Source organism: Gopherus flavomarginatus, chromosome 20, assembly GCF_025201925.1.
Source record: "Gopherus flavomarginatus isolate rGopFla2 chromosome 20, rGopFla2.mat.asm, whole genome shotgun sequence".
In the NCBI taxonomy this organism is placed as follows: Eukaryota; Metazoa; Chordata; order Testudines; family Testudinidae; genus Gopherus; species Gopherus flavomarginatus.
The window spans coordinates 18,035,042-18,047,756 of record NC_066636.1 but is presented as its reverse complement, the minus strand read 5'-3'; the positions used below and the strand labels follow the sequence as shown (position 1 = coordinate 18,047,756).

At 45.9% G+C, this 12,715-nt stretch overlaps 1 protein-coding gene across 3 annotated transcripts in view; it reads right to left on the bottom strand.

The window, feature by feature from the left end:
* Positions 1 to 12,715, bottom strand: part of SNX27 (sorting nexin 27) — a 48,719-nt gene that overhangs the window by 33,677 nt on the left and 2,327 nt on the right. The gene's annotated exons all lie outside the window — the stretch shown is intronic.

Here is a 12,715-nt window from a genome sequence, read left to right as displayed (position 1 = left end):
AGTTAATATGCGGCTCCTTGTATAGGCACAGACTGGCCACAGCTGGAGCTACAGGCGCCAACTTTCCAATGTACCGGGGGGGGGGGGGCGCGGTGTGTGCTCACTGCTCAGCCCCTGGCTCTGCCACAGGCCCTGCTCCTACTCTACCCCTTCCCACCCCTTCCCACCCCCTCCCCTGAGCCTGCTGTGCCCTTGCTCCTCCCCCTCTCCCCCAGAGCCTCCTGCACCCCACGAAATAGCTGATAGGGAGCTGCGGGGAGTCGCTGATCAGCGGGGCTGCCGGTGGGTGGGAGGTGCGGAGGAAGCTGACAGAGGGCTGCTGATGTGTTACTGTGGCTCTTTGGCAATGTACATTGGTAAATTCTGGCTCCTTCTCAGGCTCAGCTTGGCCACCCCTGATCTAGCACTCTGAGGTAAGGACTTGAATTGTATGGCACAATTCACCTACTAGACAGCACAATACAGGCTACAGCAACAGGTTTTAGTAGTAGTGCCTAGAGGCACCAGTACTGGGGCCCCAAGTGTGCGGGGCGCTGCATAAGCACAGACAGCCCTGCCTCTAAGACAGAGGTGGGCAAATTATGGCCTGCGGGCCACATCTGGCCCGCAGGACCCTCCTTCCTGGCCCAAGAGGCCAGCTCCCGGCCCTTCCCCTGCTGTTCCCTCTTCCCCGCAGCCTCAGTTCACTGTGCTGCCGGCGCAATGCTCTGGGCAACGGGCCTGTGAGCTCTTGCTGGGCAGCACAGTTGCAGAGCCATGGCCTGACCCGGTGCTGTGTGGTGTGCAGTGGCATGGCTGGTTCCAGCCGGGCGGTGCAGCTGCCTGTCCTGGTGCTCTGGGTAAGGGGTAGGGAGCAGAGGGCATGGGAGTTCGGAGTGGTCAGGGGGCGGATAGGGGTCGGGGCAGTCAGAGGACAGGGGAGTTGAATGGGGGCAGAGGTCTCGGGGGGGCAGTCAGGAAGGAGGCAGGGGTTGGATGAGGCAGCAGGGGGAAGTCAGGGAGAAGGGGTGGTTGGATGGGGCAGGGGTCCGGGAGGGGGGGCAGTCAGGAATTGGAGGAGGGGTTGGATGGGAGCAGTGGGTGGCAGTCAGGGGACAAGGAGGGGTCGATGGGACAGGGAACGAGGCGGGTTGGATGGGGCAGGAGCAGGGCTGGTACTACCATTTAGGCGGCCTAGGCAATGGGCTAGGGTGCCAGAATTTTTGGGGGGCGCGGCACGCGGCTCCAGTGGACCTACCACAGTCATGCTAGCAGTCGGCCCACTGCTGGAAAGGCTCCGGTGGAGCTGCCACAGTCATTTCGGCGGAGGGTACGCTGGTCTAAAGGCTCCGGTGGACCTACCGCAGAGCCTTTAGACCAGCAGACCGTCCACCGGCATCACTGCGGCAGCTCCACTGGAGCCTTTCCAGCAGCTGACCGACCGCCGGCATGACTGCGGTAGGTCCACCGGACCCGCGGGGGGTGGCGAAATGGCCGTCCGCCTAGGGCGTCAGAAACCCTGGTGCAGCTCCTGGGCAGGAGTCTCCGGGGGCCCATCAGAGGACAAGAAGCAAGGGGGCTCGGCTAGAGGATGAGGCCTGCAAGTCCACTCAGTCCTACTTCTTGGTAAACCAATCGCTCAGACAAACAAGTTAGTTTACATTTTCAGGAGATAATGCTGCCCTTTTCTTGTTTACAATGTCACCTGAAAGTGAGAACAGGCATTCTCATGGCACTGTCATAGCTGGCATCACAAGACATTTACATGCCAGATGCACTAAAGATTCAAATGTCCCTTCATGCTTCAACCACCATTCCAGGGGACATGCGTCCATGCTGATGACAGGATCTGCTCAATAACAATCCAAAGCAATGCGGACCGACATGTTCATTTTCATCATCAGAGTCAGATGCTACTAGCACAAGGTTGATTTTCTTTTTTGATGGTTCGGGTTCTGTAGTGTCCGCATTGGAGTGTTGCTCTTTTAAGAATTCTGAAAGCATGCTCCACACCTCGTCCCTCTTAGATTTTGGAAGGCACTTCAGATTCTAAAACCTTGGCTCGAAATCTCACATGGTACCTTCTTCGCATTTCATGAAATCTGCAGCGAAAAAGTGTTCTTAAAATGAACAACATGTGCTGGGTCATCATCCAAGACTGCTATAATATGAAATATATGGCAAAATCCATAAAACAGAGCTGGGGACATACAATTCTCCTCCAAGGAGTTCAGTCACAAATTTAATTAACGTATTATTTTTTTAATGAGCGTCATCAGCATGGACATGTCCTCTGGAATGATGGCCAAAACATGAAGCGGCATACGAATGTTTAGCATATCTGGCACATAAACACATTGCAATGCCAGCCTCAAAAGTGCCATGCAAAGCAAATGCCTTTTCTGACTTTCTGGTGACACTGTAACTAAGAAGAGGGCAGCATTATCTCCTGTAAATATAAACAAACTTGTTTGTCTTAGCGACTGGCTGAACAAAAAGGAGGACTGAGTGGACTTGAAGGTTGTGAAGTTTTACATTGTTTTGTCTTTGAGTGCAATTATGTAACCAAAAAAAATCTACATTTGTCAGTTACACTTTCATGACAAGGAGATTGCACTACAGTACTTGTATGGGGTGAATTGAAAATACTGTTTCTCTTGTTTATTTTTACAGTTCAAATATTTGTAATAAAAAATACACTTTGATTTCAATTACAACACAGAATACAATAAATATGAAAATGAAGAAAAACATCCAAAATATAATACATTTCAGTTGGTATTCTATTGTTTAACAGTGCAGTTAAAGCTGCGATTAATTTTTTTTTTGAGTTAATTGTGAGAGTTAACTGTGATTGACAGCCCTAACTTTTATCCCTGGATATTGTTATGTTACCAGGTCCTTCCTCGCCATAGGAATTAATTGCTGAAATTCCTGGGGAAATGGAGAGATGGTCTCTCTTATTGGCTGAACTATTTTTCCCTGTGTAAAGCCCCACACCAGTAACATATACATGGCTCTACTCCAAAGAGCTTACACGCTAAACAGTAATGTTTCAGACAGTGGAAATAGTCTCCAGGGCTATGTCTACACTACAGCCTATGCTGGCATAATTTATGTAGCTCAGGTGTGAATAAACCACCCCTCTGAGTTAAACTGACATAAACATTGGTGTGCACGGCACTATGTCTGCAGGAGAGAGCCTCACGCCAACGTAGCTTATGCCATTTGCGGAGGTGGTTTTTTTATGCCGACGGCAGAGCCGTAGCAGTGTTGTACGTGGAGACATAGCCTTAGGCTATGTCTTCACTAGGAACACCACAGTACCACAGCTGCAGCTGCTCCACTGTAGTATGTCAACGTAAAGCAGTGGTTCTCAACTTGTGGGCTGCTTGCGGCCCAATCAGCACACAGCTGCAGCCCACGTGACAGACTCAGGGCCATGCAGGTAGTATATATATTGTGTGGATCTGGTCCACATAACCCAGACAGAGCTGCATATGCGGACCACAATGGTAAATAGGTTGAGAACCACTGGTCGGCAACCTTTGGCACACGGCTCCCTGGCAGGCCAGGCCATTTGTTTACCTGCCGCGTCCGCAGGTTTGGCCAATCACCGCTCCCACTGACTGCGGTTCACCATTCTAGGCCAATGAGGGCAGCGGGAAGCGGCAGCCAGCACATCCCTCGGCCTGCTCCACTTCCCGCAGCCCCCATTGGCCTGCGACTGCGAACCGCAGCCAGTGGGAGCCGCGATTGGCCGAACCTGTGGATGCAGCAGGTAAACAAACTGGCCCGGCCTACTAGGGTGCTTACCCTTGTGAGCCACATGCCAAAGGTTGCCGACCCCTAGTACAGACACTCAGGACAGCAATGGGAAGGATTAACTACAGTGATTGGATAATCCACCTCCCCGAGAGGCAGTAGCTAGGTTAACAGAAGAATTCTTCCATCACCCAGCATTGCCTCCACCTAGGGTTAGGTTGGTTTAACACCACCACTCAGGGGCGTAGATTTTTTTTACACCCCTGAGCAATGCAGCTCAGTTGACCTATTTTTTTTTAGCGTAGATCTGGCCTAAATGGAAGCCTCATGACTTAAGACCATTAGAACTAGGCTGGACAGAGCACTGGAGAACAAACACAGAACATAACCCTGCCCTGGCAGCTCAGTTAGAACCTAATCACTATCTCTAGTATGCTCGTAACAAAGGGAAGCACTTGTACGCTGACCTTCTCCTTCCCAGCTGAAAATCAAGTCCTAGTTTTAACATTCCTTGCGTAAGATAAATACTCATTAAGTAGAGACAGCATAAGCAAATTAAAAGCCCACTGACTTTACCACTGCTGCTATCTTCCTCACACTGAGAAAGGAGCCTGGATCATTTTGTAATTGTTTTCACACAAGCTTCTCATGCCACTTTAAGGAAGTTCTAACAGCTGTGTGTGTATTAACAGGCTCAGCATAGCCTATGGTACAGTTCCCATTCTTCTGTTGCAGTTTCGGAAGCAATAAAAAGACTAAATGAATGCTAGTGAGAAAGGTTTTGAAGTAAACACAAAAACTCGGCTAACATTTCAAAAGGCTTTAAAAACAAATATTGCTATAAAATGAGTAAGATTTAACTAGGCAAATGAAGAAGACTTGGTCTTACTAAAGGGGGCAAGTATTTTTGGGCACTTCAGAAATAGAGCTTGATATCAATTCTGGAAACTGAACAGCAATTACTTTCTTTCAGCTTGAACAAGCAAACAAAAATCGCACCAATAAGGAAAGAGTATCATTTAGTCCAGGTCTACACTACAGAATGTGTCAGCATAGCTCTATCAATCAGGGTGTGAAATAACCACACCCCCATCCAGCGCAGCTATGCTGGCAAAATCCTCAGCGTAGACACAGTTGTGCCAACAGAAATCTGCCTCTGTCAGCATAAACAATATCGTTTGGGGCAGTGGTATTATTATGCTGACAGAAGAACTCCTTCCATCAGCACAAGCTGTGTCTACACTAGGGGGCCATGGCAGTACACCTCTACCAGCACAGCATTTGTAGTGCAGATAAAGTCTTAGTGCCCAGCTACTCTAGAGTATTTACAACAGCACAACTCCACCGATGCAGCTGTGCCACTGCAAGCTCTCTCACGTATCCACTCTAAGCCAATGAAAAGAGTTCTGCTGCCGTCTTAACTACTCCACCCCCGCACGCGGCAGTCGCTATGTCGGCAGGAGAAGGTCTATGTGGGTGTAACTTAGGTCACTCAGGGTGGTGATTTATTCACACCCCTGAGGGACATAGATTCTAGAACTGGAAGGGACCTCGAGAGGTCATCAAGTCCAGTCCCCTGCCCTCATGGCAGGACCAATACTCTCTAGACCACCCCTGATGGACATTTATCTAACCTACTCCTTAATATCTTCGGAGATGGAGATTCCACAACCTCCCTAGGCAATTTATTCCAGTGTTTAACCACTCTGACAGTTAGGAACTTTTTCCTAATGTCCAACCTAAACCTCCCTTGCTGCAATTTAAGCTCACTGCTTCTTGTTCTATCCTAAGAGGCTAAGATGAACAAGTTTTCTCCCTCCTCCTTATGACACCCTTTTAGATATCTGAAAACTGCTATCATGTCCCCTTCTCTTTTCCAAACTAAATAAACCCAATTCTTTCAGCCTTCCTTCATAGGTCATGTTCTCTAGACCTTTAATCATTCTTGTTGCTCTTCTCTGGACCCTCTCCAATTCCTCCACATCTTTCTTGAAATGCAGTGCCCAGATCTAGACACAATATTTCAGTTGGAGCCTAACCAGCGCAGAGTAGAGTGGAAGAATGATTTCTCACGTCCTTGGTTCAGTCTTCACAGAGAAGTCTGAAGGAATGCCTAACGTAGTAAATCCTAATGGGAAGGGGATAGGTTTAGAAGATAAAATAAAAAAAGAACGAGTTAAAAATCACTTAGAAAATGTAGATGCCTGCAAGTCACCAGGGCCTGATGAAATGCATCTTAGAATACTCAAGAAGCTAATATAGGAGGTATGTGAGCCTTTAGCTATTATCTTTGGAAAATCATAGGAGACGGGAGAGATTCCAGAAGACTGGGAAAGGGCAAATATAGTGCCCATCTATAAAAAGGGAAACAAAAACAACCCAGAAAACTATAGACCAGTTAGTTTAACTTCTGTGCCACGGAAGATAACGGAGCAAGTAATTAAGGAAATCATCTGCAAACACTTGGAAGGTGGTAAGGTGATAGGGAATAGCCAACATGGATTTGTAAAGAACAAATCACATCAAACCAATCTGACAGCTCTCTTTCATAGGATAACGAGTCTTGTGGATAAGGTAGAAGCGGTGGATGTGGTACACCTAGACCTTAGCAAGGCCTTTGATACAGTCTCGCATGATATTCTTATCAATAAACTAGGCAAATACAACTTAGATGGGACTACTATAAGGTGGGTGCATAACTGGCTGGATAACCGTACTCAGAGAGTAGTTATTAATGGTTCCCAATCCTGCTGGAAAGGTATAACAAGTGGGGTTCTGCAAGCGTCTGTTTTGGGATCGGCTCTGTTCAATATCTTCATCAATGACTTAGATATTGGCATAGAAAGTACGCTTATTAAGTTTGCAGATGATACCAAACTGGGAGGGATTGCAACTGCTTTGGAGGATAAGGTCATAATTCAAAATGATCTGGACAAATTGGAGAAAATGGTCTGAGGTAAACAGGATGAAGTTTACTAAAGACAAATGCAAAGTGCTCCACTTAGGAAGGAACAATCAGTTTCACACATACAGAATGGGAAGAGACTGTCTAGGAAGGAGTACGGCAGAAAGGGATCTAGGAGTTATAATGGACCACAAGCTAAATGAGAGTCAACAGTGTGATGCTGTTGCAAAAAAAGCAAACATGATTCTGGGATGCATTAACAGGTGTGTTGTGAGCAAGACAGAAGTTATGCTGACATAAGGTGTCATGTAGACACAGCCTAAGGCTCAATGCCTTTCATATAGTATTCTCCTCACTTGGTCAGAAGGTGCAATCTGGGTTCTGAGAAGAACTCCAAAAAGAGAGAGTACAAACTGGAGAACAGGACTTCAATCATCTTGCTGATTGCTGCTGATCTTTCTGACAGCGCTGTATCTCATCGCTACTTTCAGTTTCATTACAACTCTCCTAATAAATCTTGTAACACTTACATAGCTCTTGCCACATGTGACAAAGTGGGTATTTTTTGTAATATTTGTATGAATCCTAGGCATGCTTCACTTTCCCTCCGTACATTGCATTGCTACCCAGTGGGTGCAAAAGGGTTAATCCTGCTTCTGGAAGAAGGTAGGAGGGGTGTGCGTCACCTTGCTGTCTGGGGGGAATGAATAGAGTCAGTGAAGAACTGGCTCAAACCAATCCAAATCAACAGAGGGTCCAGCAAGACAAAGAGATGCCCTAACACAGTGGTCCCTAACATTTTACCGTGCATCCCCTCTTTACCCCGTCCACGCCTCTCCCTGACCTGTGGTTGGGAGCCATGGCCGTGGTAGGGGGCTGAAGCTGAGGCCAGAGCCACAGCTGGGTACCAGGGTGCGGCCATGGGAGCCGGGGCGGGGCTAGGGACAGAGCAGGTCTGGGTACAGCTCTCTCCTCGTTCCCCTATGAGGCCTGGCCGGGGCCCTGCCACACCTCCTGAACATTCTTCCATGCCACTGCCCCAAGGACTCAAAACCTAACAGCAGGAAACCGCCACAGGCTGGATGGGGGACTGAGCTGGAGAACAAGGTGACAGGCGGAAGGGCGACCCTTTTGGAGGGACTCGGGAGCCTGGAGCCAGGTAAATAAAGAGAGAATACGGGACGAGAGCCAGAGGTGGGGTCCATCACAGCTTGACTGGCTCATCACGGCACTGGTTTAACCAGAGTGGACTATGGCATAACTTCTGCCTCTCTGTGCTACCCCAAGGACGTTCAGATTCTGTAGCCAGGTGACTCCTCAATGATTCCTTTGTTCTGAAAAAGGCTGCCTGTGTCGCTGTAAATACTCCGAGTACGGTGCAGGCCCAGTACAAGCCTCCCCTAGGAGTTTGGCTTGACTGGATTCACTCGAGGGAGCCACAGAGAGAGACAGGGAATGCTGGGGCTAAAGAACCAGTCTTGGAGGCCACGGGCCTCCCCCTGTGGTTCTGTGTGGGTCCTTGGGGCCCGGCACAGTAAAGGGACTACTTACAAGCTGGGGCATAGCCCAGACCTATCACACCATACAAATAACTAGAGACACATCTGCCAATTTCTTAATCTGTTACTACCATAAGGTATTACAGTAAAGTAGCAAAGTACTGGAATATTGCTAGTTTAAAAGGACACAATTAGTTTTCAGCCCATGGTTCAGGCTTTGTAAATAAATATTTCAATCCTAGTATGAAATACGTTTTTCTAAGAGCTTTTGTTTTTTAAAAAAACCATTTCCTCCACTGCCCTACTATATCAGAACCAGAGTGTGAAATTGACTAAACACAAGGGAAACTGACCAACCTATACTTTCATTTTTTCAACCTGCAGGAAATGCAAAATTCTGAACAAGTGGTGAAAAGCAGCTATACATTATTTCAGCTTCAGTAGTCTCAGGTGCTATTAGTCATACATATGGATTTTGTTTAAATATATTATGGAAATGTTCTGTCAGCTTAGCTGGATACAAGCAATAGCTTTTCAATTGCACACTTGATGAAAAGCCCATAACACAAGAATCCTTCATTAGAGCGGATTTATAAACACTACTAGAAAGACAAAAACAAACTGTCACAGCAATATACAAACAGTGAATTATGTGGAGGAAGAAAGTCAATCAGCTGGTGTTGAGAAGGATTTTGGTTTTGTATCCTTACAGGAAACAAAGAAGGTAAAACAATCAGACCTAATGCACTGTGCAAGTAGTTATGCATACAGACTTACAAGTGGAGGAGTCTTTCAGCCAATACAGGACTAACAGCAACCACTCAGAGGAAAAGGGTGAATCAATCTCCTGGTAAAACAGAAAACCAAGCATCCCTCTTATTCATTTTATACATTCACAGGCCTGGAATTGAGCACTATAACTGTAACAGTGTAAAACACTAGTATGTTCTTCAGCTTCTCATCAGCTAAAATTACAGGAAGACGTTTTAAAAGTTTCCAAGACTCTGAACTGCAAAATTTCAAGGAGAAAGTGAGGTATAATCAAGGAATGTTAAATCAAGTACTTGGTGAGCTATAATATATCACGACCACAGTATTGAGCACTAAAGCGGAGATCTGCAGGGCTCAGAAAAGTCACTCAGTTAAAGGGAGTTCTGCCTAGCTCAGCCTGCTGACCATTTCGTAAGGTGATTGTCTGGCCATTTGCCCTCTCGGCAAGCAGTAAAACTCTGAAAAAGCAGCACACACAGCTGCCTCCTTGTTTTTCTAGAGACAGCGTCTGTACTTTTCCAAAGCAGAATAAGCTTTCCGTGCCTCAAGTCCATGCATGAAGTTAGACTTCAGAGCAAAGAGATGAGTTTAATATCATTCAGAGAAGAAGGAGCTAGTCTTTTTATGTGACAGCACTGAGAAAACAGAAGCGTGTGTGCACCCACATATATAGGTCCAGCCAAGCCCAGAGGGTCTTGGTACAGACCCCATTGTGTTACTCAGGTCCTGAAATAACCTGCAGACATGTATAATTTCTCACCTATTATGAGTAATTTATTTGGCTGTTAACATCCCAAAGGCATAACTGGAAAAGTCAATTAGTAGAACACTCAAAATATTTTCTCTAAGTGCTCATCTAGTCCCAAATTACCATCTGAACACCTCCAACATTAACAGATTCATCCATACAATACCCTATGAGGCAGGAAAGTATTATCCTCATATTATAGACAGGGAACTGAGAAGGAGATTAAATTATTCTTCATGTGTGTGTGTCAGGGCATAAACCAAACTCCAAGGGAAATTTTTCCTATAAGGGGATTATTCAATAAATGCCCACTTCAAGCTATTTTGCATATTCCTTTGAAATAGCACATACTGTTGGGAGACAAGCACCAGCACAGATGGACTACCTGTTGGATCTGGTAAGCCAATTGCTAGCGTTCCTGTGTGTGGCAGAGCTATGAGCTGAATTTAGCTTTGGCCAATGGCTTAACCACCAGGCAATTCTTCTATACGTGGCTCACTGATATTTAAAACTTGACTCCTTCTGTATCTATTAGATCATCTCAAGCAAGCTTTGCTGTAACCAGTGACTTGCATACCTTGTGAGACACTTTTTTTTTAAAAAAGTGTAGTTATGACTGTCATTCAAGGTGATAATCAAGGAACTAAATTTGCTTTCTTTGTCTGCCTTCAGTGCCCTTAACTCCCACAAACAGACAACATCCTAAGAAGATTAGAGAGGCACTTCATAGTCATCATGCTGCAATGTCAGCTTTCAAAACCAAGCATTTTGAGCTAGAAGTTACAAAGGGGAGATTCATATCAGAGTATCGTGCAGTTACGCGCTTTATAACAAGTGCAGAAAACACAATTAGACGCTGTTGAGAAATGGCAGATATGCATAATGCTTAGCCACATATTGCAAAGTAGTTTACAGATGTTAAGCCTCAACCCCACAGAGATGCCATACAAAATATTTTAATTGTGATGGAGCCAATAGCACAAAGACGGAACAAAATGATGGTCTCTACTCCAAAAAGCTTACGTCTAAGAATGGATGAATACCGCACCCCAGTATTTCTCATTTCTATGGAACACCCTATTCTTTGAATGAGGAATACTGCAGAAAATTAAGGACCCCATTTGCTAGATATCCTGTTTTAAATGGTACCCACTGTATTTACGTTTTATATCCCTTTTACAGATAGATAAGCTAAGGCACAAAAAGGTGAAATGATGTGATCAGGACCACATATGCTGTGTTGTAGCCATGTCAGTCCCAGGATATTAGAGATACCCAGGGTGGGTGAAGCAATATTTTTTTATTGGACCAACTTCTGCTTTACTGGACAGAAGTTGGTCCAATAAAAGATATTACCTTGCCCACCTTGTGTCTCTTGATCGAGACCACACAGCAAGAAAGTGGAAGAGGTGGGAACAGGAGCCAAGAGACCTCCTCCCAGCTTCATGCTGTAAAAGAATGTTACTTTGCTTTGTTATAGGTCAATCGCAGGGAATTTGCCTCAGCTTATGTGAATTCCAACAAAGCCCATCTCGGAAGCACACAGCTTCAGTGCTTTTGAAGATGCGAAACACTATATAAGTTATTTGCAAGCACAGATGTATTTAGGCACCTAAACAAATGGCCTGATTTTTAGGGATTGTCAGCACTCAACCATTCCTATTCAGTCTCAGGATTCTTATTTATCTGCCTAATCATAGGCCATGGAGGCTGGGACGGAGGGCAAGTGGGCCACCTGGACCATGGCTCAACCACTTTTTGGCTGGGCCAAACTGTGTGGCACACCAGCTCACAACACCACTTCTTCAAATTTGGAAGGGGTGGATATAGGGGTCCATGGGCAGGGAAGTCAGGCTGAGGGGGATGCAAATCTATAGCTCCTCACACATACACTTTAAGTGACATTCCAGAGCCCCTGTGCTTAAGTGTGAGTTAGCTTCAACACTCAAGTTTGAAAACAGTCCATCTCTACCAGTGCTATCTCTGCAGCGTCAGATGAGCCTCTGCAGAAATTAACTTTAGAGAGCAGGTTACACTATAATGGAATGAATGACTTATTCAGAGTCAACATACTAGAAAGCATTGGATTCGGCGTGCCCCCAAATCAGCAAACAGCAGCACACCTAGTACAAATGTGTACCTCCTGAGTCCCAGGGAACCCCACCCCCACCACTGCGCTTCTGTGGAGAGGAAGGAAAATCAATGCTATTTCTGGAGTCACTTTTATTGTTTTCTCCTCCAACTTGCTGCAATACTGTTACTTCCAGGGGTTGGATCCAGGGAGAACATAGTGAGTATGAAGAGACGCAGGATCCTCTGCTCCATGCTGACAAAATACAATCCGGAACAATTAACCTTTTAAGGTGCCGATGCACCTAAGTTAACAAAAGTAAGATCTGATATTTGCTTTCTTGCATGGGGGATCCTCCTATTTCCCTATTTCACCAGTGCTACAACAGAGACACTGGGAGAGATTAAAGTGATTTGTCCTAAGATCACACACACAGTCAGTGGCAGAGCCAGACACAGGAGTCCCAAGTCCCAGTTCTCTGTTCTGCCTATTATTCTATAGTCCCTCCAAAAGATGGGAATAGAACCCAGGAGTCCTGACTCAGTCCTCTGCTACAGCCATTAGACTACATGACCTTTCAAGAGCTGGAGCAGAGCTCACTAGAAGTCCTGCTTCACAAACCTCTACTCTAACCACTAAACCACATGTTGCCATGTGAAAGAAACTAGGGGTCAGATCCTGAACTGGTGTAAACTGTCCTGACTACACTGGACAATTTATACCAAGTAAGGATCTACCCACAAGTAACCTGGTCAAACAGCAAACTCTTGGCTCCCAGGCCTCAAACCCCAAAGTCAGCCCATAGCCTTGAAACCTATTTCAATAATTTTAAACATTCAATTCTCTTTAGTGTTTTCCACAGGGAACACGAGGAGGTGGAGGATTTTAGACTCAGCAACCTGTAATGCATACAAATATTCCTTCAGTCGATAAATACTGTTTTCTAAATACATCCTCTAGCTGCAAAATTCACTGAG